The sequence below is a fragment of the Ranitomeya imitator genome, chromosome 5, assembly GCF_032444005.1.
Source record: "Ranitomeya imitator isolate aRanImi1 chromosome 5, aRanImi1.pri, whole genome shotgun sequence".
NCBI classification, from domain to species: domain Eukaryota; kingdom Metazoa; phylum Chordata; class Amphibia; order Anura; family Dendrobatidae; genus Ranitomeya; species Ranitomeya imitator.
The window spans coordinates 671758357-671781648 of record NC_091286.1 but is presented as its reverse complement, the minus strand read 5'-3'; the positions used below and the strand labels follow the sequence as shown (position 1 = coordinate 671781648).

The 23292-nt window shown below is 45.6% G+C and overlaps 2 protein-coding genes and 1 long non-coding RNA gene across 7 annotated transcripts in view; all 3 read left to right on the top strand.

Moving 5' to 3' along the window:
- Positions 1-23292, top strand: part of LOC138638752 (cytochrome P450 2K4-like) — a 179734-nt gene that overhangs the window by 84471 nt on the left and 71971 nt on the right. The window lies entirely within an intron of this gene.
- LOC138638753 (cytochrome P450 2K4-like) overlaps positions 1-23292 on the top strand; it is a 114553-nt gene that overhangs the window by 80507 nt on the left and 10754 nt on the right. The window lies entirely within an intron of this gene.
- LOC138638751 (uncharacterized) lies at positions 4895-13881 on the top strand. 2 transcript variants are annotated; one of them, XR_011312546.1, is made up of 6 exons: positions 4895-8246; positions 8375-8511; positions 8846-9009; positions 9554-9680; positions 9753-9923; positions 10693-13881. It is a non-coding gene; the product is annotated as an uncharacterized lncRNA (long non-coding RNA). The 2 variants fall into 2 exon arrangements; XR_011312545.1 differs by having other exon boundaries at positions 4895-8511; positions 10693-13880.

Below are 23292 nucleotides of genomic sequence, written 5' to 3'. Positions count from 1 at the left end.
GCATGGTGCTGCAGCCACCTTCCAACGTCTAATGGATATTGTCCTTAAACCCCACGTCCAGTATGCGTCCGCATACTTGGACGATATCATTGTCTTTAGTGATGACTGGGACACACATTTGTCAAAAGTACAAGCCGTCTTGGATTCGATAAAAACTGCTGGGTTAACTGCCAATCCTAAGAAATGTACCTTGGGATTGGAAGAGGCTCGCTAACTGGGATATAGCATAGGGTGAGGAGTCATAAAGCCACAGACCAATAAAGTGGACGCTATTCAGAATTGGCCACGACCGGTCAGCAAAAAACAAGTCAGAGCCTTTTTAGGGATCGTTGGTTATTATAGGCGCTTCATCAAACATTTTGCCACTATCGCGGCCCCTCTCACAGATCTTACCAAGGGCTCGAAATCTATCACAATAAAGTGGAACACAGAAGCAGAGAAGGCCTTTCAGTATTTGAAAACGGTCCTCTGTGACCAACCAGTGTTGGATGCCCCTGACTTTAAATGGGAGTTTATTGTCCAAACGGACACCTCTGGTGTTGGCCTCGGTGCAGTTTTGTCACAAGAAGTGAATGGCGAGGAACACCCAGTGAGCTATCTGAGCAGAAAGCTTACCAGGGCAGAAAAGAACTATAGCGTGGTTGAGCGGGAAGCCCTGGTTGTGAAATGGGCCCTTACGCTATTATTTACTAGGTCGCCAATTTAGGCTAGTAATGGACCATTCACCCCTAACATGGATGTGCCGGGCAAAAGAGGGCAATGCGAGGGTGACGCGCTGGTTCTTGGCATTACAACCTTTTAATTTTTTCGTTAAGCACAGGGCAGGCGCAGCGCACGGGAATGCAGATGCGTTGTCTAGGACACACTGCTTGGCAGCTCATTGTGTCTGACCCTACGGGCTCGAACAAAGGAAGGGGGTATGTGAGGTGCCAAGGGGAGAAGTACTAGAAAACAGATATGTTTCTCCCTGTTTCATTTCATATGTATCACGGTATTGATTGTGAAGCTGTTTATTTCACTGTAATGCGGTCCTGGTTTCTTTAGTGATCAGCCTGAAAGGACTGGTGCTTCCCTTCCACACATGCAATCCAGTTTTGACTCCTGACTGCTTCAGCTGATATAATCAGGAACTGCTGGGATCTCAGTCTCTCATCTGCTGGTCTGGGAAGCTGACACAGTAAGGTTTAATGCACCCCACAGATCATGGGGTGCATTAAAAAAGGTCTGGATACACATGATGAGAGCATTATACTGCCTCTGTACAAATCCCTAGTTAGACCGCACATGGAGTACTGTGTCCAGTTTTGGGCATCGGTGCTCAGGAAGGATATAATGGAACTAGAGAGAGTACAAAGGAGGGCAACAAAATTAATAAAGGGGATGGGAGAACTACAATACCCAGATAGATTAGCGAAATTAGGATTATTTAGTCTAGAAAAAAGACGACTGAGGGGCGATCTAATAACCATGTATAAGTATATAAAGGGACAATACAAATATCTCGCTGAGGATCTGTTTATACCAAGGAAGGTGACGGGCACAAGGGGGCATTCTTTGCGTCTGGAGGAGAGAAGGTTTTTCCACCAACATAGAAGAGGATTCTTTACTGTTAGGGCAGTGAGAATCTGGAATTGCTTGCCTGAGGAGGTGGTGATGGCGAACTCAGTTGAGGGGTTCAAGAGAGGCCTGGATGTCTTCCTGGAGCAGACAAATATTGTATCATACAATTAGGTTCTGTAGAAGGACGTAGATCTGGGGATTTATTATGATGGAATATAGGCTGAACTGGATGGACAAATGTCTTTTTTCGGCCTTACTAACTATGTTACTATGTTACTATGTTACTATGTTACACAAACTTCTTTCTTGTTGTGTAGGTTTATTTTGTAGTTAGAATCTTGTTGTTAGTTAGTGGCCAGACGGCCTTTAGATATTTTATTTCATGTTTGGCATATGTAACATTGTACGGCAAATGTGTACAATAAACACACCTGACACATATCTTTGTGGAACTCGCTAGCCTGCTATTGTCCGTTGTGACTCCATAGCCACCTGCTTGGGCCAAAGCAAAGATCCCTGCTGAGCTATATTCCCACAAAAGGCACAGAGGAATCACGGAGGATGTTTGTATGATCTGCAAGGTACTCCCTCACCATCTTCCCAAACATTGCACTTCTTGTGACAGCACCCCTTGCCTGTGTGCCGCCACGATGGGAGGGTCTGAGAAAACTGTCCCAGAACTTGACCATGGTTCTCCTGCCTGAGCTGGATTATACTTCTGTCTCTCACGCTTGGAGTCCTTGGTTGTGCAACAAACTTTACTGCTGCCAGCATTCTCACATGGGAATTTTCTAAGTAATTCCACTACAAGGGCTCTCTGGTACTGCAACACTTTTGTACACCTCCCTGCCTCAGGCAGAAGAGATTAAAAGTTTTCCTTGTGGCATGGGTTTAGAAGTGTCACCAACCAGTAATGAGTGTCACCCAAAATTTTGATAATCCGAGGATCACGTGAAATGGAGCGAAACATAAAGTCAGCCATGCTTACCAGACTGCTAACAGGCAAGACTTCCGTGTCCTCACCAACAGGATGACTGACCAAGCTGTCCTCCTCCTCCTCATCCTCATCTTTCTCAGGCCATCCACACTGAACAGACGCTAATACAGATGTGTTTGTAGTACTGTCTATAGCGCATGAAAGTAGCTCCTGTTCTTCCTCCTCCTCATTGCCTACCAATGCACGTTGAGAAGACATGAGGCTGGGCAGAGTGTAATCCCCCTGTATGTTTCTTTGCTCCATGTCCTCATGCTCTGCCTGCAATGCATCCTCTTTGATTGTGAGCAGAGAGTTTTTCAGAATGCTGAGAAGCGGGATGGTGATGCTATATATGGCGTCATTGCCGCTCACCATCTTGGTACAGTCCTCAAAGTTTTGGAGGATGTTACATATGTCTGACATCCATGTCCACTGCTGAGGTCTTATGTGTGGAGTCTGACCTGAAATTTGACGGCCTTGTTGATGTTGGTAGTCAACAACGGCCCTCTTCTGCTCACAAATCCTTTCCAACATATGCAGTGTAGCGTTCCAGCGCGTGGGGACATCTCACAACAGTCGGTGAGCTGGTAGCTGAAACTGCTGCAATAGAACGGCAAGGGCGGTTGAAGCTGTAGCTAACTTTCTAAAATGGGCAGAAAGATGGCGTACTTTCACTAGCAGATGAGGCAGCTCCGGGTAGCTTTTCAGAAAACGTTGAACCACAAGGTTAAGCACATGGGCCAAGCAAGATACGTGTATGAGCTCACCTTGCCTCAGAGCCGCCAACAGGTTACGGCCATTTTCACACATGACCATGCCTGGCTGTAGGTTCAGTGGTGTCATCCAAACATCTGACTGCTCTTTCAGCACTGTCCACAACTCTTCTGCATTGTGCGGTTTGTCACCTATGCAGATTAGCTTCAGCACAACCTGTTGCCGCTTGGCTGAGGCAGTGCTGTAGTGCTTCCAGCTTTTGACTGATGTGTTGATTTCAGACATGGAGGATAAAGAGGAGGAGGAGGAGGTGCACGAGCTGTAGACTGTGGGGGCAACCCTGATTGACATAGGGCCAGCAATCCTCAGCGTGGGGAGGATGTGTTCTATCCCAAGGTCCGACTGGGTCCCGACTTCCACTATGCTAACCCAGTGTGCCATCATTGATATGTACCGTCCGTGCCCACAAGCACTTGTCCACGTGTTCGTGATTAGGTGGACTTTCCTGGTAACAGCATTGTTGAGGGCATGGGTAATGTTGTGGGGCACATGATGGTGTAATGCCGGTATGGCACACCGGGAGAAATAGTGGTGTCTGGGGACCGAGTACCTTGGGACGGCCGCCACCATCAGGTTGCAGAAAGCTTCCATCTTAACCAGCCTAAAAGGCAGCATTTCTAGCGCAAGCAGAAGAGAAATATTAGAATTGAGGACTGTGGCCTGTGGGCGATTGGCTTTGCATTTTTGCTTGCGTTCCAAAGACAGGGTTATAGACAACTGAAAGCTGTGCTGGGACAAGGACGTGGACTCGCTTGCTGATGGTGCTGCTTGACTGTGGGCCACAGCAGGTGCAGGGCTAAAGGCATCTTCACATGCACGGTGTACTGGGGATTGGCTTCTGCGCAAAACAGTGGAAGAAGCAATGGTGTGACCAGCAGGCAGTGGTCCTGGAGCCTGGGGTTCTGCCCACAAAGTCGGGTGCTTTGCTTGCATTTGCCTGATCATGCTGGTGGTGGTCAGGCTGGTTGTTTTGCTACCCCTGCTGATGCGGGCATGGCAGGTGCTGCAAATGGCCTGTTTGGGGTTATAGGCAGAGTCTTTAAAAAATAGCCAAATATATTAATAAAGGGTGCACCAAAAGCTATAATCTTGAGTAAATACTGTAGGGTGCAGTGCCAAGTCCAATATAGATATAGAACCAAAAAACAAAGAGAACAGAATGGACTATAAAGCAGGCACGCACAACCAACAAAATAGAAAAATAACAAATGTTTTATTGAACACTACAGCAAAAACACATAAAAACAATTAAAATGTACAAATAGTGTACATAACACCCTGATATAAATATCCTACAAATAATGTGCAGTCGATATAGAACATGACATAGTGTCCTCGGTCCGCCTGATGTATATCACATAATATAGATGGAACAAAAACCTCCTAATAAAATAACACATCCAAGTATGCTATAAGCGCACCAATAAAGAACACAGGTGCAAAATACTATGGGTTAATAAATGTCAGAGCGCACGACGAACCTGGTGGAATAAATGTCCATACCAAGTCCTATTCAATAAACAATAACAAAATGCCCAATAGATGACCAAAAGAGAAAAAAAAAAACCCAAAAAAAACCCCCATAATTATAAAGAAAGGGCCATGTAATGCCCGGCAAACTCAGCTGAAACACGGAGGGAAATAGCAGGCTAGGACCCAGATCTATGACGACAATGCCGAATCTGAAAACAGGTATCAATGCCTAAGTGTAGACGGCATGAAGCAGAGTAGGCAGGGTGTCAGACAAGAGCCCCACGCGTATCGCCGCCGCAGCGGCTTCGTCAGGGGAAGTAGTTGCTGTGGACGATCACTTACATTTAAATAGAGGATCCAATTAGCCGGAGTGTGTGCCAGCCGTGCCGTTACACAGGGAGAGAGACGTGGACCGGAAGTCGCGCTGGCCGGAAGTGACGAGCGGCAGAATGGAAAGACACAGAGAATCTCCATGGAGAAAGATGACGCATGCGCAGACGCGGCTCTGGGTACTGAGCCGCGCTGCACAAGCGTCTAGAGGGAGGCAATAGAGACCACGTAAACCCAGCGACGTATGGGGCATGCAGATGAAAAATGCCAACGCAACTGCGTGCGCAAATCCATGTAAAGGAATGCATATCATGTTTAAAGGAATACTCGATAACCATGTGATCCACATAGCATACGGAAACTCAGGGACATACATGACCTGGTGGGAGTATGGACTTCTGGATATCTATATTATATTAAGACTTTGGAAAACCAGTCAGGATACGACCATTGGACATCTATGAGAGGTGTCATAGGTGGTGTTTAATGGAGGACGGTTGAATATACCCGACCGCTGGATGGGTAAAGACTTTCATTTCATCTATGGGTACATCTTTTTGGACCCCTGGCGTATTACCCACTGGACCTTTATTCATGTAATTCATATGGAGTAATGGACTTGAATAATCACTCACTGCACCTTCCATCTTATTGTGCTACCTTTCTTGGCATTCGGATTGGAGTTTATGGGAGGGTGAGGGTTTCTTTATTATTTTTATTATTATTATTTTCATTTCATTATTGTTTTCCCTTCTATTATTATTTTCTTTATTTCTCTGATTATTTCTCTGATTATTTTTCATTAATGTATGTCTATTTATGTATTATTATTATTTATTACTTATCTTTATTTTTATTTTTTATTTATTATTTTTTATTTATTATTTTTCATTATCTTTTATTTATTATTTTTTTTTTTTTTATTATTATTATTATTTTTCATTATTATATACTTATTTTTCATTCATTTATGGTTGCATGGATGTTTGTTTAATGAGTTATATTCCCTCCATGTAGGTTTACATATATCATCGGTGCCTGTTGTTTTTGGCTGTATGCCAGCTTTTATCATGACCTTATGTCCCTGAGTTTCCGTATGCTATGTGGATCACATGGTTATCGAGTATTCCTTTAAACATGATATGCATTCCTTTACATGGATTTGCGCACGCAGTTGCGTTGGCATTTTTCATCTGCATGCCCCATACGTCGCCGGGTTTACGTGGTCTCTATTGCCTCCCTCTAGACGCTTGTGCAGCGCGGCTCAGTACCCAGAGCCGCGTCTGCGCATGCGTCATCTTTCTCCATGGAGATTCTCTGTGTCTTTCCATTCTGCCGCTCGTCACTTCCGGCCAGCGCGACTTCCGGTCCACGTCTCTCTCTCTTCCTTTGTAACGGCACGGCTGGCACACACTCCGGCTAATTGGATCCTCTATTTAAATGTAAGTGATCGTCCACAGCAACTACTTCCCCTGACGAAGCCGCTGCGGCGGCGATACGCGTGGGGCTCTTGTCTGACACCCTGCCTACTCTGCTTCATGCCGTCTACACTTAGGCATTGATACCTGTTTTCAGATTCGGCATTGTCGTCATAGATCTGGGTCCTAGCCTGCTATTTCCCTCCGTGTTTCAGCTGAGTATGCCGGGCATTACATGGCCCTTTCTTTATAATTATGGGTTTTTTTTTTTTTCTCTTTTGGTCATCTATTGGGCATTTTGTTATTGTTTATTGAATAGGACTTGGTATGGACATTTATTCCACCAGGTTCCTCGTGCGCGCTGACATTTATTAACCCATAGTATTTTGCACCTGTGTTCTTTATTGGTGCGCTTATAGCATACTTGGATGTGTTATTTTATTAGGAGGTTTTTGTTCCATTTATATTATGTGATATACATCAGGCGGACCGAGGACACTATGTCATGTTCTATATCGACTGCACATTATTTGTAGGATATTTATATCAGGGTGTTATGTACACTATTTGTACATTTTAATTGTTTTTATGTGTTTTTGCTGTAGTGTTCAATAAAACATTTGTTATTTTTCTATTTTGTTGGTTGTGCGTGCCTGCTTTATAGTCCATTCTGTTCTCTTTGTTTTTTGGTTCTATATCTGTATTGGACTTGGCACTGCACCCTACAGTATTTACTCAAGATTATAGCTTTTGGTGCACCCTTTATTAATATATTAGGATATCTGTCTGGCCCTGTGTTCCGGGGCATTTTTTCTTAACGGTCGCACACACCTATTTTGGTGGTGCTGGTATAAAATTACAGACTTATTGTGATCCGGTTGGTGTGACGCTGTTGTCGTCATGGATTGGGAGGCCAGGGAGGCAGCCTGGCGGGCCAAATCTTCTAGTGTGTTTGAGGCTAATACAGTAGTTGCCTCTAGTGTGGATAATGGCTTCTCTGCATTATGTTCCGATTTAACCAAAGCCCACAAGACGTGTGTGAGGCTTTGGTGGAACATGAGAAGCCTAGATGAATATATCAAATCTGGATTTGTCCCTAGGGGGCTTCGTGTGCCTATCTTCCCTACTTGGGAACCCACTGATTCTTTTCAACAAACGTGGGAGCAGGGACTAACACGTTGCTCAACTATTTTGATGAATCTATTACTTGAACATGACAGGACACTTTTTTCATCCACGAAAGTTCTAGTTAAAGATTTGGAAGTTAAACTTGCTACGTTTGAAGAGGGCCAGGTTTTGATATTTAAAAACAAACTTAAGGATACACTTGACAAATATGAATTGGAAGTAACACAACGAAAATGTAAGAAGTTTCAGAGGGACAGGATGGACTTTGAACAACAGACAGAGTACAAATGGAGACATGTTGGCAATGCTCGCCGCACAGGAGTAGGTAGAGGGGGCCTAACTACATCGACTAATATCTCTGCATGGAGGGAGGACAGTTCAAGTGATTTTTTGTCCTCTACCGGGAGCGAGGTAGACCACGGACCAGACGTGGGGGCAAACGCAAGAAGCGTGAAAAAAAGATTACCACGGCACAGGGGTCAAACTTCACCTCATTGGCACCAATATCCCACCAGACGGAAGTAAACCAGCCAGGGACTCGGGATTTGACTTCATCTGCTCAGGAGTTAGGATCAACGGTGTTGCAGGTAATTAATTTATCTGAGTATCAGCTTTCTTCCCTTGAATTATCGGTCCTTCAGAGGGGGTTATCTTTTGTCCCCACACACCCAGTGGATAAATTTGTTCTTATTAAGGATTTATACCTCTTTTGTAGAAAGCTCACCTTCCAGGTCATGTACAGGAGACCGGACATTTTGCAAACGATGCCCTTGGATGAACGGAGCACCTTTCAGGATTTATTAGAGCTACTTGAAGAGAATGAGTCGGGTTCTACAAGAAGGAGATTCCCAGGTAGGAACAAGTCTCTCAAAACACCGTCCTTTTCCCTGGTACCGGCTATTAAAATATTTTTTGAGATGGTCAAGTGTGACATCCAGGCTATGCCTGCTCTGGTAGGTGGCACCTCTAATTTAAGCATGGAGGAGAAACGGGCTTTATCTGCTTTGCAGAATAATAGAGAATTTACAATAAAGGAAGCTGACAAAGGGGGTAACGTGGTGTTGTGGTCTTATCAGCTATATGAAGCCGAGGCTAAACGTCAGCTCAGTAATGTTCAATACTACCAAAAGCTTCCTTCTGACCCAACTTCTTTGTTCCTCTCGAAATTTGAACGTCTTCTCTGCAGGGCCCATCAGCTTGCCATCATCACCACACAAGAAAGGCGGTACCTGTGGATAGAAAATCCGGTCACGGCAACATTCTACATGCTGCCAAAGATACATAAGGATAGCATTAAGCCTCCTGGTAGGCCAATCGTCTCTAGTGTTGGCAGCATGTGCGAAAGAGCGGGTGAGTACCTGGATTTCTTCCTCCAACCCATTGTCTCATCTCTCCCTTCATTTATTCGTGACTCCTCACACTTTATTGAGGTGTGTGGCCGGATTGAACTCCCCGATGACTTTTTATTGGTCACGTGTGATGTTGAGTCACTTTATTCTAATATTAGTCATAAAGAAGGGATTGAGGCGGTTGCTCATTTCCTAAATTTGAAGAGCTCCTTGGATAGGGGGCATGACTCGTTTCTGCTTGATCTCCTGACATTCGTCCTTCATCACAACTTTTTCCTCTTTGACAGGGCTTACTACCTCCAGCGATCAGGCGTGGCGATGGGCGCGAAATGTGCACCAGCCTATGCTAACATCTTTTTAGGCTGGTGGGAAGAGAAATTTGTTTATCCTTTACCCTCTTTCGTCGCCCACGTCCACGCCTTGGTACGCTTTATAGATGATGTTTTTATCCTTTGGAGGGGCACGAGAGAGGAATGTGAGGAATTCATTAGGAGCCTGAACTCTAACCCCTTTAACATCTTTCTCACCCATTCTTTGTCTGCCAGTGAAATTACTTTTTTGGACCTGAAGATTTTTCCTCATGAGGGTCGTTTGGCGACGGATTTATTTCGAAAGCCTACGGCAACTAATGCACTTTTGGACTTCTCAAGCTTCCATCCCTGGCATACCAAGGTGGGTGTACCCACGGGACAGTTTCTGCGTGTCAGACGTAACTGTACCCGTGATCATGATTTTTCTATCCAGGCCCGTGATCTCTCGGATCGTTTTCATCAGAGGGGTTACCCGAGACGTATCATCTCTAAGGCCTACCAGAGGGCAAGGGGCCAGGATCAGCAGTCACTTCTTTCCTCAAAAGGAAGATGTCAGGAGACACAGACGAGATTCATCACTGACTTTAGTGACAGCTGGAAACAGGTCAGTGACATTCTATCGAAACATTGGCAGATCTTGAGAACAGATACACAGACGGTTGAGGTTACAAGTGACAGACCCCTCATGACGGCAAGACGAGCGCCGAATTTGAGAGATCTCCTTACTAGGAGTCATTTTAAAAGACCAACAGTGAGACTGCATAGGGGGATTGTCCTCAGGGGATCATTTCCCTGTGGGGATTGCAATGTTTGTCCTCACATGATCCCGACTCAGAATACCTTTCTTCATCCTACACGCAATAGTAGACATCCCCTGAAGGCATACATCAATTGTAAATCCAGGGATGTTATATATGCCTTAATCTGTCCTTGTAAGCTTGTGTATGTCAGACAGACATCACATGAATTGAGAAAACGAGTTCAGAAACACATCTCAACTGTACATCTAGCGGCCTCGGACTCAAGGAAGGGTAAGACTCTCACCCCAGTGGCTGAACACTTCCTAGCTCACCATAGGGGCTCCTCAATTGACCTTACAATAGTGGGTTTACAGAAGTTAACCCCGAATGAGAGAGGTGGGGATAAAGGCAAATTACTTTTACAAATTGAATCCAGATGGATTTTTCAATTACAGTCTGTAACCCCCTCTGGTTTAAATGAGGAACTTCTTTTTACAGGGTTCTTGGGGAGCTAAATGTTTTCACCCCAGCTGTTTCATCTTGATTTTTCTTTCCGGATCTTTCTATATATATTTTTGGTAAGATCATCATCATCATTATTATGATGTGGCCATGTCTTCATTTCTTTTCCAGTTCTGCTATTGGATCCACTTCGTTGGTTTTCGCCCATATTAGTTGGGTTTTGGATGTCTGCTCTTCTGTACATGACTTGGTGGGAGTATGGACTTCTGGATATCTATATTATATTAAGACTTTGGAAAACCAGTCAGGATACGACCATTGGACATCTATGAGAGGTGTCATAGGTGGTGTTTAATGGAGGACGGTTGAATATACCCGACCGCTGGATGGGTAAAGACTTTCATTTCATCTATGGGTACATCTTTTTGGACCCCTGGCGTATTACCCACTGGACCTTTATTCATGGAATTCATATGGAGTAATGGACTTGGATAATCACTCACTGCACCTTCCATCTTATTGTGCTACCTTTCTTGGCATTCGGATTGGAGTTTATGGGAGGGCGAGGGTTTCTTTATTATTTTTATTATTATTATTTTCATTTCATTATTGTTTTCCCTTCTATTATTATTTTCTTTATTTCTCTGATTATTTCTCTGATTATTTTTCATTAATGTATGTCTATTTATGTATTATTATTATTTATTACTTATCTTTATTTTTATTTTTTATTTATTATTTTTTATTTATTATTTTTCATTATCTTTTATTTATTATTTTTTTTTTTTTTATTATTATTATTATTTTTCATTATTATATACTTATTTTTCATTCATTTATGGTTGCATGGATGTTTGTTTAATGAGTTATATTCCCTCCATGTAGGTTTACATATATCATCGGTGCCTGTTGTTTTTGGCTGTATGCCAGCTTTTATCATGACCTTATGTCCCTGAGTTTCCGTATGCTATGTGGATCACATGGTTATCGAGTATTCCTTTAAACATGATATGCATTCCTTTACATGGATTTGCGCACGCAGTTGCGTTGGCATTTTTCATCTGCATGCCCCATACGTCGCCGGGTTTACGTGGTCTCTATTGCCTCCCTCTAGACGCTTGTGCAGCGCGGCTCAGTACCCAGAGCCGCGTCTGCGCATGCGTCATCTTTCTCCATGGAGATTCTCTGTGTCTTTCCATTCTGCCGCTCGTCACTTCCGGCCAGCGCGACTTCCGGTCCACGTCTCTCTCCCTGTGTAACGGCACGGCTCGCACACACTCCGGCTAATTGGATCCTCTATTTAAATGTAAGTGATCGTCCACAGCAACTACTTCCCCTGACGAAGCCGCTGCGGCGGCGATACGCGTGGGGCTCTTGTCTGACATCCTGCCTACTCTGCTTCATGCCGTCTACACTTAGGCATTGATACCTGTTTTCAGATTCGGCATTGTCGTCATAGATCTGGGTCCTAGCCTGCTATTTCCCTCCGTGTTTCAGCTGAGTATGCCGGGCATTACATGGCCCTTTCTTTATAATTATGGGTTTTTTTTTTTCTCTTTTGGTCATCTATTGAGCATTTTGTTATTGTTTATTGAATAGGACTTGGTATGGACATTTATTCCACCAGGTTCCTCGTGCGCTCTGACATTTATTAACCCATAGTATTTTGCACCTGTGTTCTTTATTGGTGCGCTTATAGCATACTTGGATGTGTTATTTTATTAGGAGGTTTTTGTTCCATCTATATTATGTGATATACATCAGGCGGACCGAGGACACTATGTCATGTTCTATATCGACTGCACATTATTTGTAGGATATTTATATCAGGGTGTTATGTACACTATTTGTACATTTTAATTGTTTTTATGTGTTTTTGCTGTAGTGTTCAATAAAACATTTGTTATTTTTCTATTTTGTTGGTTGTGCGTGCCTGCTTTATAGTCCATTCTGTTCTCTTTGTTTTTTGGTTTTAAAAAATAGCCAGACTCAGGAAGATCTCACAGGTTGAATGAAAACTTCACTCATGTTGGTATTACCGGGAACGGATGCACAACTCCTTCTGTCTGAGGCCACCACACTGCTTCTTCGTGCCTGTTGGGGGGATATGCCTCCTTCCCCATTTATGCTGCTGTCCTTGCTATGCATGTCCTCCTGCCAGGTTGGGTCAGTCACCATGTCATCCAGCACCTCATCTTCCACATCCACACCCTGCTCCTCCTCACTTTCTGGAAATTGTGGCTCATCATCGTCCACCTCTTGTGACCCTTTCCCACCATCGCCTTCGCGTGACCGGGGCTGGTCAAAGCTTTGGGCAGCTCTACATGCGATCTCATCTTTCCCCACTTCAAGTTGACCGGCAGAGATTTCTGAATCTTGAAATGAAAAACTAAACAGCTCTTCAGAGTGTACAAGTGTGGGATCAGTTGTCTCAGGGCACTCGGCATGGTGGGAGGAAGGAGGATCAGGGTGAGGAATATCCTGGCCATGCTCATGGCTACTCAGACTTGACCATGTGGAAGACTAAGTGGTGGTGGTGGCTAAGTGACTGGAAGCATTATCCGCTATCGAACCAACAACCGTTTCATACTGCTCTGGCTTCAATAGTGGTGTGTTGTGGTCACCTAGAAACTGGGACAAGAAGGTCGAGTGAGATGATGTGGGTCTTTGTTGTTGCCCACTTTCACCTTGCCCACGGTCTTGTCCTCTGCATGCACCATCATCATCCCGTCCTCTTCCCCATCCCTTGCCAATTGCCTTAACCATTTTAAATGGACTACTGCATTTCCAATGCTCAACACAAACGTCTTTATTAGTAACAAAATAATATGTGATCAGTATGCCTGCAAATCTACGATTTTCAAATCCTGGTGTGGTATTTCCTGATGAAGGGGCATGAGACCCCTGAAACGCATTGAATAAAACAACTGTGAATCAACTATACTCTCCTGAAATTCATCTTAGCGGCAGTGCAGAATTTTAACTACAAATCTCCCTTTGAAGACAATATTTTCTCTGGTCGGTGAATCTCATCCTAACCAGGTGAGCAAATTTGGTGTATATTCTCCTCTGTGTAACGTGGATAAGACCCTATTGTGCTCTTTGTCTTCCCATTGTTTTGCAACAGCCACAAAGTAAGTTCACGGGCCTCCAATGGCAAAACTTGGAGCAGAAATATATGACGGCTGTAACAGAAATATCACACTGGCAAATCTGTGGCCTTTCAAATTTTTGGGGTGCTAAATAGTGCTGTATACAATGCCCAAACTTAGAGCACAGAGATATATGAGGCCCTTTTCGGTGAATTTCAAACACCAAAAAAAAAAAGGGACACAAGGGTAGCACACTGTTGTGAATTCTGTTGTCAAGCTCCCTCCTGTGGTCATGAATGGTACTTCGGCTGGTTCTGTCCATGGGCTTCCTCTGGTGGTTGTGAGTGGAGCTGCGGCTTCTGAGTTTCCTTCTACAGGTGACGAGGTTAATTCGTTAGCTGGCTGCTCTATTTAACTCCACTTTTATTATTATTTATTATTATTATTATTATACATTTTTATAGCGCCATTTATTCCATGGCGCTTTACATGTGAATACGGGGCAAATATAGACAATTACATTAAACATGAGCAGATAACAAGGCACACGAGTACATAAGGAGGGAGGACCCTGCCCGCGAGGGCTCACAGTCTGCAGGGGGTGGGTGAGGATACACTAGGAGAGGGAAGAGCTGGCTGTGCGGCTGTTCAGTAGGTTGAGGATCAATGCAGACTGTAGGCTTGTCGGAAGAGATGAGTCTTCAGGTTCTTTTTGAAGGTTTCTATGGTAGGCGCAAGTCTGATGTGTTGGGGTAGAGAGTTCCAGAGTATGGGGGAAGCACGGGAGAAGTCTTGGATGCGGTTATGGGAAGAAGAGATGAGAGGGGAGTAGAGAAGGAGGTCTTGGGAGGATCGGAGGTCGCGTGTAGGTAGGTACCGGGAGACCATGTCACAGATGTATGGAGGAGACAGGTTGTGGATGGCTTTGTATGTCAGTGTGAGGGTTTTGAACTGGAGTCCCTGGGTGATAGGAAGCCAGTGAAGGGCTTGACACAGGGGAGAGGCTGGGGAATAGCGGGGGGACAGGTGGATTAGTCGGGCAGCAGAGTGTAGGATGGATTGGAGTGGTGCCAGAGTGCTAGAGGGGAGTCCAGAGAGTAGGAGGTTGCAGTAGTCGAGGCGGGAGATAATAAAGGCATGCACTAGCGTTTTTGCAGTGTTGCGGTCAAGGAAAGCACGGATCCGGGAAATATTTTTGAGTTTGAGATGACAGGAGGAGGCAAGGGCTTGGATATGTGGCTTGAAAGAGAGGGCAGAGTCGAGGATCACCCCGAGGCACCGGGCGTGTGGGACTGGGGATAGTGAGCAGCCATTGACATTGATGGATAGATGTGGTGGAGGGGTAGAGTGAGATGGGGGAAAGATGATGAATTCTGTTTTGTCCATGTTCAGTTGTAGAAAGCGAGCAGAAAAGAAGGCTGAAATGGCAGACAGACAGTGCGGGATTTTGGTAAGCAAGGAGGAGAGGTCAGGTCTGGAGAGGTAGATCTGCGTGTCGTCGGCGTAGAGATGGTACTGCATACCGTGGGATTCTATGAGCTGTCCCAGGCCGAAAGTGTAGATGGAGAAGAGTAGGGGTCCTAGAACAGAGCCTTGAGGAACACCGACTGACAAGGGGCGAAGTGAGGAGGTGGTGTGGGGGAGGGAGACACTGAATGTTCGGTCTGTCAGATATGACGAGATCCAGGAAAGGGCCAAGTCTGTGATGCCAAGGGATGAGAGGATTTGTAGCAAAAGGGAGTGGTCAACAGTGTCAAAGGCAGAAGACAAGTCCAGAAGAAGGAGGACAGAGTAGTGTCGCTTGCTCCTGGCAGTTAGTAGGTCATTGGTGACTTTAGTTAGGGCAGTTTCAGTTGAGTGATGGGAACGGAAGCCTGATTGTAACCGATCAAAGAGGGAGCAGGAGGAGAAGTGGGAGGACAGTTCAAGATGGACGTGTTGCTCCAGCAATTTGGAGGCATAAGGGAGAAGAGATATTGGGCGATAGCTAGACACAGAGGATGGGTCGAGGGAGGGCTTTTTGAGGATGGGTGTGATCTTGGCATGCTTGAAGGATGAGGGAAAGACACCTGTTGTGAGTGAGAGGTTGAAGAGGTGCGTTAGGGTTGGGATGAAGACCGTGGAAAGGTTAGGGATGAGGTGGGATGGGAGCGGGTCAAGCGTGCAGGTGGTGAGGTGTGATCTTGACAGGAGGGTGGAGAGCTGATCTTCTGTCATGGTGGAGAAGCTGGTTTTGGAGGAGCAGGGTTGAGCAGCTAAGAGGGGCAGTGGGCGCTGTGGGCCAAAGCTTTCTCTGATCGTATTGATCTTCTGTTTAAAGAAAGAGGCGAAGTCATCAGCAGAAATGAGGGGGGAGGGAGGAGGTGCGGGGGGACGGAGTAGAGAATTGAAAGTGTTGAAAAGCTGTTTAGGGTTGTGAGACAGGGAGGATATGAGGGATGAGAAGTAAGTTTGTTTTGCGGCAGTGAGCGCAGACTTGAAGCTGGCGAGGGACTGCTTGTATGCAGTGAAGTGGTCGGCAGAGTGGGATCGCTTCCATCTCCGCTCAGCAATCCTGGAAGCCCGTCTCAATTCTTTGGTCAGGCTGGTCAGCCAGGGCTGCATGTTAATTGTACGAGTTTTACTATGCATGAGTGGGGCGGCCGAATCGAGTGTTGTTGTTATTGTGGTGTTATAAAAAGTGGCAGCAGCATCTGTGTCATGAAGGGAAGCTATGTCTGTGAGAGGGAGAAGGGACTCAGAGAGTGATTGTAAGTTGAGATGTTTGAGATTTCTGCGAGGGTGAGTGAGTTTGTGGAGTGAGGGTTGCACACTAGGAGAGGAGAGGGACGAGAATGTCAGTAGGTTGTGGTCAGACAGGGGGAGGGGTGTGTTAGTGAGATTAGTAAGGGAGCAGAGGCGGGTGAAGATGAGGTCCAGCGTGTGGCCATCTTTGTGAGTGGCCTCAGAGGACCATTGAGTGAGGCCAAAGGAGGCAGTCAGTGATAAAAGTTTAGAGGTAGCTGAGGTGAAAGTGTCAATGGGGACATTGAAATCACCCATGATGATAGTGGGGATGTCAACAGAGAGGAAATGAAGTAGCCAGGTGGTGAAGTGGTCGAGAAAGGTGGAGATGGCTAGTTCTGGGGGGCGGTAGATGACAGCCAGCTGGAGGTTGGAGGGGGAATAGATGCGGACAGAGTGCACCTCAAACGAGGGAAGAGTAGCGGAGGGTGGTAGCGGGATTGGAGTGAAGGAGCAGGTGTTGGACAGGAGCAAGCGAACTCCTCCACCGCGTTTGTTGCTGGGGCGAGGGGTGTGAGAGAGGTGGAATCCGCCATAGGAGAGCGCAGCTGGAGAGGCCGAGTCAGAGGGGGTGAGCCAGGTTTCAGTGAGGCCGAGGAAGGAGAGTTTGTTGGTGATGAAGAGGTCATGGATAAATGTCAGTTTGTTGCAGATGGAGCGTGCGTTCCATAGTGCTCCAAGTAGGGGGAGCTGGGGAGTGTGGGCTGGATGAATGGGTATGAGGTTGTCGTGGTTGGGAAAACATGCGGAGGATCGTGGCAGGGGGTTAGAAACGAGTGTGGGGATGAATTGAGGAGGGCCAGGATTTGGGGATATGTCACCAGCAATGAGGAGTAACAGACAGATCATTAGAAGGTGGGAGCAGGATAGGACATGATGCGGCCGTGTGTGTCTGGATAAAAAGGATTGTATGTGGAGGAACAGTTCTGAGGGGAAGGTGAGATGGCTGGGGAGTATGGAGGAAGAAATGACTAGTTCCTTACTAGGAGGAGGGATTGCAGGAGATTGTAAGAAGGAAAGTAGTATGGGGGTGAAAGAGAAAAGAAACCGAAACATTGTAGTGGTTAGTAGTCTGTTACCTTCCAGTCAATTCCAGTCCAATTCAGTCTAATTCAGAATCATAATTAAAAAAGATGTAATTTAAAAGATGGAAGTTAAAAGATGATTTGCAGCAGACTGAGTCTATAGCAGACTCCTGCATGTGAATATATCCCCAGTTAAGGGCAATCAGGTGTGAATGAGGGGGTGGCTGGGTATGGGAGACCAGATGTAGAGAGTTAAGCAAAGGTCATAAAATGAGGGAGGGGTAAGACTGACCACTCAAAGAGATGCCAGGATCACACAATGGGATACATGAAAACAGGTCATGGAAACAAGCTCATAGGTGAGAAAGCATACTAAAAGGATTATATGTGCTGCATCAAGACACTCAAATCCAGGGGAAGCATAGAAAAGCCAGTGCAGTATACAGAGACATTCAGAAGCCAGGGAGAGCTGGGTAAAGTCAGTGCATACCATGGAAAATCAATGCAGTATACAGAGACATTCAGAAGCCAGGGAGAGCTGGGTAAAGTCAGTGCATACCATGGAAAATCAATGCAGTATACAGAGACATTCAGATCACTCCACTCCACTCCACTTAGATCATTGCTCCATGCCACCTGTCAATGTTCCAGTATTGGTCTAGCTCTCTCCTGGATCGTTCTTGTGACCTGTCTTCCCAGCTGAAGCTAAGTTACTGGTTGTTTTTCTCTGGTTTGCTATATTTCTGTCCAGCTTGCTATTTTGATTTTTGTCTTGCTTGCTGGTAGCTCTGGGACGCAGAGGGAGCGCCTCCGCACCGTGAGTCGGTGCGGAGGGTCTTTTTGCGCCCTGTGCGTGGTCTTGTTGTAGGTTTTTGTGCTGACCGCAAAGTTACCTTTCCTATCCTCTGTCTGTTCAGTAAGTCGGGCCTCACTGTGCTAAATCTATTTCATCTCTGTGTTTGTAATTTTCATCTTTACTCACAGTCATTATATGTGGGGGGCTGCCTTTTCCTTTGGGGAATTTCTCTGAGGCAAGGTAGGCTTTATTTTTCTATCTCTAGGGCTAGCTAGTTTCTTAGGCTGTGTCGAGTTGCATAAGGAGCGTTAGGAGCAATCCACGGCTATTTCTAGTGTGTGTGATAGGATTAGGGATTGCAGTCAGCAGAGTTCCCACATCTCAGAGCTCGTCCTATATTATTAGTAACTTTCAGGTCATTCCGTGTGCTCTTACCCACTAGGTCCATTAGTGTCCTTACCACCAGGTCATAACAGTACAGGTGGCCCAAAGTATTAATGCATCTCAATAGAGGGATAAGAGAAGTTGTGAAACCATTTTTTTTTCTTTGCAGTGTGTTTTGTCTCTCTTTTCCCCTTTACCTCTGGGTGGTTCAGGATACAGGTGTAGATATGGACATTCAAGGTCTGTCCTCTTGTATGAATAATCTCACTGCAAGGGTACAAAACATTCAAGATTTTGTGGTTCAGAATCCGATGTTAGAGCCTAGGATTCCTATTCCTGATTTGTTTTTTGGGGATAGATCTAAGTTTCTGAATTTCAAAAATAATTGTAAATTGTTTCTTGCTTTGAAACCTCGCTCCTCAGTTGACCCTGTTCAACAAGTGAAAATCATTATTTCTTTGTTACGTGGCGACCCTCAAGACTGGGCATTTTCCCTTGCGCCAGGAGATCCGGCATTGCGTGATGTTGATGCGTTTTTTATGGCGCTCGGATTGCTTTATGATGAACCTAATTCGGTGGATCAGGCAGAGAAAATCTTGCTGGCTCTGTGTCAGGGTCCGGATGAGGTAGAAATATATTGTCAGAAGTTTAGGAAGTGGTCTGTACTCACTCAGTGGAATGAATGTGCCCTGGCAGCAATTTTCAGAAAGGGTCTCTCTGAAGCCCTTAAGGATGTCATGGTGGGATTTCCCATGCCTGCTGGTCTGAATGAGTCTATGTCTTTGGCCATTAAGATCGATCGACGCTTGCGTGAGCGTAAAGCTGTGCACCATTTGGCAGCATTATCTGAGCATAGACCTGAGCCTCTGCAATGTGATAGGACTTTGACCAGAGCTGAACGGCAAGAACACAGACGTCGGAATGGGCTGTGTTTTTACTGTGGTGATTCCACTCATGCTATCTCCGATTGTCCTAAGCGCACTAAGCGTTTCGCTAGGTCTGCTACCATTGGTACGGTACAGTCGAAATTTCTTTTGTCCGTTACTCTGATTTGCTCTTTGTCATCCTATTCTGTTATGGCATTTGTGGATTCAGGTGCTGACCTGAATTTGATGGACTTGGAGTTTGCTAGGCGCTGTGGTTTTTCCTTGGAGCCCTTGCAGTATCCTATTCCATTGAGAGGAATTGATGCTATGACTTTGGCCAAGAATAAGCCTCAGTACTGGACCCAATTGACCATGTGCATGGCTCCTGCACATCAGGAGGATATTCGCTTTTTGGTGTTGCATAATCTGCATGATGTGGTCGTTTTGGGGTTGCCATGGCTACAGGTCCATAATCCAGTATTGGATTGGAAATCTATGTCTGTGTCCAGCTGGGGTTGTCAGGGGGTACTGTTATGAAGGCAATCCAGTGACACAGTGTGCCAGCAATCAGAGCACATACAGTGATCTGACAATAACCCAAAAACAATAGAACGAGCTCTGAGACGTGGAATCTCTGTAGACCGCAATACCTGAACCTATCCTAAACACAACTAAAGGCAGCTGTGGATTGCGCCTGTCACTACCTATGCAACTCGGCACAGCCTGAGGAGCTGACTAGCCTGAAGATAGAAAAACAAGCCTGACTTGCCTCCGAGAAATACCCCAAAGGAAAAGGCAGCCCGCCACATATAATGACTGTTAGCAAGATGAAAAGACAAACGTAGGGATGAAATAGATTCAGCAAAGTGAGGCCCGATATTCTAGATAGAGCGAGGATAGCAAAGAGTACTTTGCAGTCTACAAAAAACCCTAAAGCAAAAAACCACGCAAAGGGGGCAAAAAGACCCACCGTGCCAAACTAACGGCACGGCGGTGCACCCTTAGCGTCTCAGAGCTTCCAGCAAAAACGAATAGACAAGCTGGACAGAAAAAGTAGCAAAAAAACAAAGAAGCACTTATCTAAGCAGAGCAGCAGGCCACAGGAAAGATCCAGAAGCTCAGGTCCAACACTGGAACATTGACAAGGAGCAAGGAAGACAGAATCAGGTGGAGTTAAATAACAAAGCAGCCAACGAGCTCACCAGAACACCTGAGGGAGGAAGCTCAGAAGCTGCAGTACCACTTGTGACCACAGGAGTGAATTCAGCCACAGAATTCACAACAGGGTACATGGTGATGTTCCATTTTTGTCAATTTCGTCATCCACCCCTTCTGAAGTCCCGGAGTTTTTGTCGGATTACCGGGATGTATTTGATGAGCCTAAATCCAGTGCCCTACCTCCTCATAGGGATTGCGATTGTGCTATTAATTTGATTCCTGGTAGTAAGTTTCCTAAGGGCCGACTGTTCAATTTATCTGTGCCAGAGCACGCCGCTATAATAATCTTTATTTTTTATAATAATCTTTATTTTTTATATAGCGCTAACATATTCCGCAGCGCTTTACAGTTTGCACACATTATCATCGCTGTCCCCAATGGGGCTCACAATCTAAATTCCCTATCAGTATGTCTTTGGAATGTGGGAGGAAACCGGAGTACCCGGAGGAAACCCACGCAAACACGGAGAGAACATACAAACTCTTTGCAGATGTTGTCCAGGGTGGGATTAGAACCCAGGACCCCAGCGCTGCAAGGCTGCTGTGCTATCCACTGAGCCACCGTGCTGCCCTCTGCTATGCGGAGTTGTGTAAAGGAATCCTTGGAGAAGGGTCATATTTGCCCGTCGTCGTCACCATTGGGAGCAGGGTTCTTTTTTGTGGCCAAGAAGGATGGTTCTTTGAGACCTTGTATTGATTACCGCCTTCTTAATAAGATCACAGTCAAATTTCAGTACCCTTTGCCGCTGCTGTCGGATTTATTTGCTCGGATTAAGGGGGCTAGTTGGTTCACCAAGATAGATCTTCGTGGTGCGTATAATCTTGTGCGTATTAAACAGGGCGATGAATGGAAAACAGCATTTAATACGCCCGAGGGCCATTTTGAGTACCTGGTTATGCCATTCGGGCTTTCCAATGCTCCATCAGTATTTCAGTCCTTTATGCATGACATCTTCCGAGAGTACCTGGATAAATTCCTGATTGTATATTTGGATGATATTTTGGTCTTCTCGGATGATTGGGAGTCTCACGTGAAGCAGGTCAGAATGGTGTTCCAGGTCCTTCATGCGAATTCTTTGTTTGTGAAGGGGTCAAAGTGTCTCTTTGGAGTTCAGAAGGTTTCATTTTTGGGTTTCATTTTTTCCCCTTCTACTATCGAGATGGACCCTGTTAAAGTCCAGGCCATTTATGATTGGACTCAGCCGACATCTGAGAAGAGTCTGCAAAAGTTCCTGGGCTTTGCTAATTTTTATCGTCGCTTCATCAGTAATTTTTCTAGTGTTGCTAAACCGTTGACTGATTTGACCAAGAAGGGTGCTGATGTGGTCAATTGGTCTTCTGCGGCTGTGAAAGCTTTTCAGGAGTTGAAGCGTCGTTTTTCTTCTGCCCCTGTGTTGTGCCAGCCAGATGTTTCGCTTCCGTTTCAGGTCGAGTTGATGCTTCTGAGATTGGAGCAGGGGCTCTTTTGTCGCAAAAAGGTTCTGATGGCTCAGTGATGAAACCATGTGCCTTCTTTTCTAGAAAGTTTTCGCCTGCTGAGCGCAATTATGATGTTGGCAATCGAGAGTTGTTGGCCATGAAGTGGGCATTCGAGGAGTGGCATCATTGGCTTGAGGGAGCCAAGCATCGCGTGGTGGTCTTGACGGATCACAAGAATTTGACTTATCTCGAGTCTGCCAAACGGTTGAATCCTAGACAGGCTCGTTGGTCGCTATTTTTCTCCCGTTTTGATTTTGTGGTTTCGTACCTTCCTGGCTCTGGGGTAATTTTGTCTGCCATCTCCCCTGATTTGCGGCGGGTGCTGCAAAAATTTCAGGCTGATAGACCTGACCGTTGCCCAGCGGAGAAACTGTTTGTCCCTGATAAATGGACTAGTAGAGTTATCTCTGAGGTTCATTGTTCGGTGTTGGCTGGTCATCCTGGAATCTTTGGTACCAGAGATTTGGTGGCTAGATCCTTTTGGTGGCCGTCTTTGTCACGGGATGTGCGTTTTTTGTGCAGTCCTGTGGGACTTGTGCTCGGGCTAAGCCCTGCTGTTCTCGTGCCAGTGGGTTGCTTTTGCCCTTGCCGGTCCCGAAGAGGCCCTGGACGCATATCTCTATGGATTTCATTTCGGATCTCCCTGTCTCTCAAAAGATGTTGGTCATTTGGGTGGTTTGTGATCGCTTCTCTAAGATGGTCCATTTGGTACCCTTGTCTAAATTGCCTTCCTCCTCTGATTTGATGCCATTGTTTTTCCAGCATGTGGTTCGTTTACATGGCATTCCGGAGAACATCGTTTTGGACAGAGGTTCCCAGTTTGTTTCGAGGTTTTGGCGAGCCTTTTGTGCTAGGATGGGCATTGATTTGTCTTTTTCCTCGGCTTTCCATCCTCAGACAAATGGCCAAACCGAACGAACTAATCAGACTTTGGAAACATATCTGAGATGCTTTGTTTCTGCTGATCAGGATGATTGGGTGTCCTTTTTGCCTTTGGCTGAGTTCGCCCTTAATAATCGGGCCAGCTCGGCTACTTTGGTTTCGCCATTTTTCTGCAATTCTGGTTTCCATCCTCGTTTGTCTTCAGGGCAGGTTGAGTCTTCGGACTGTCCTGGTGTAGATACTGT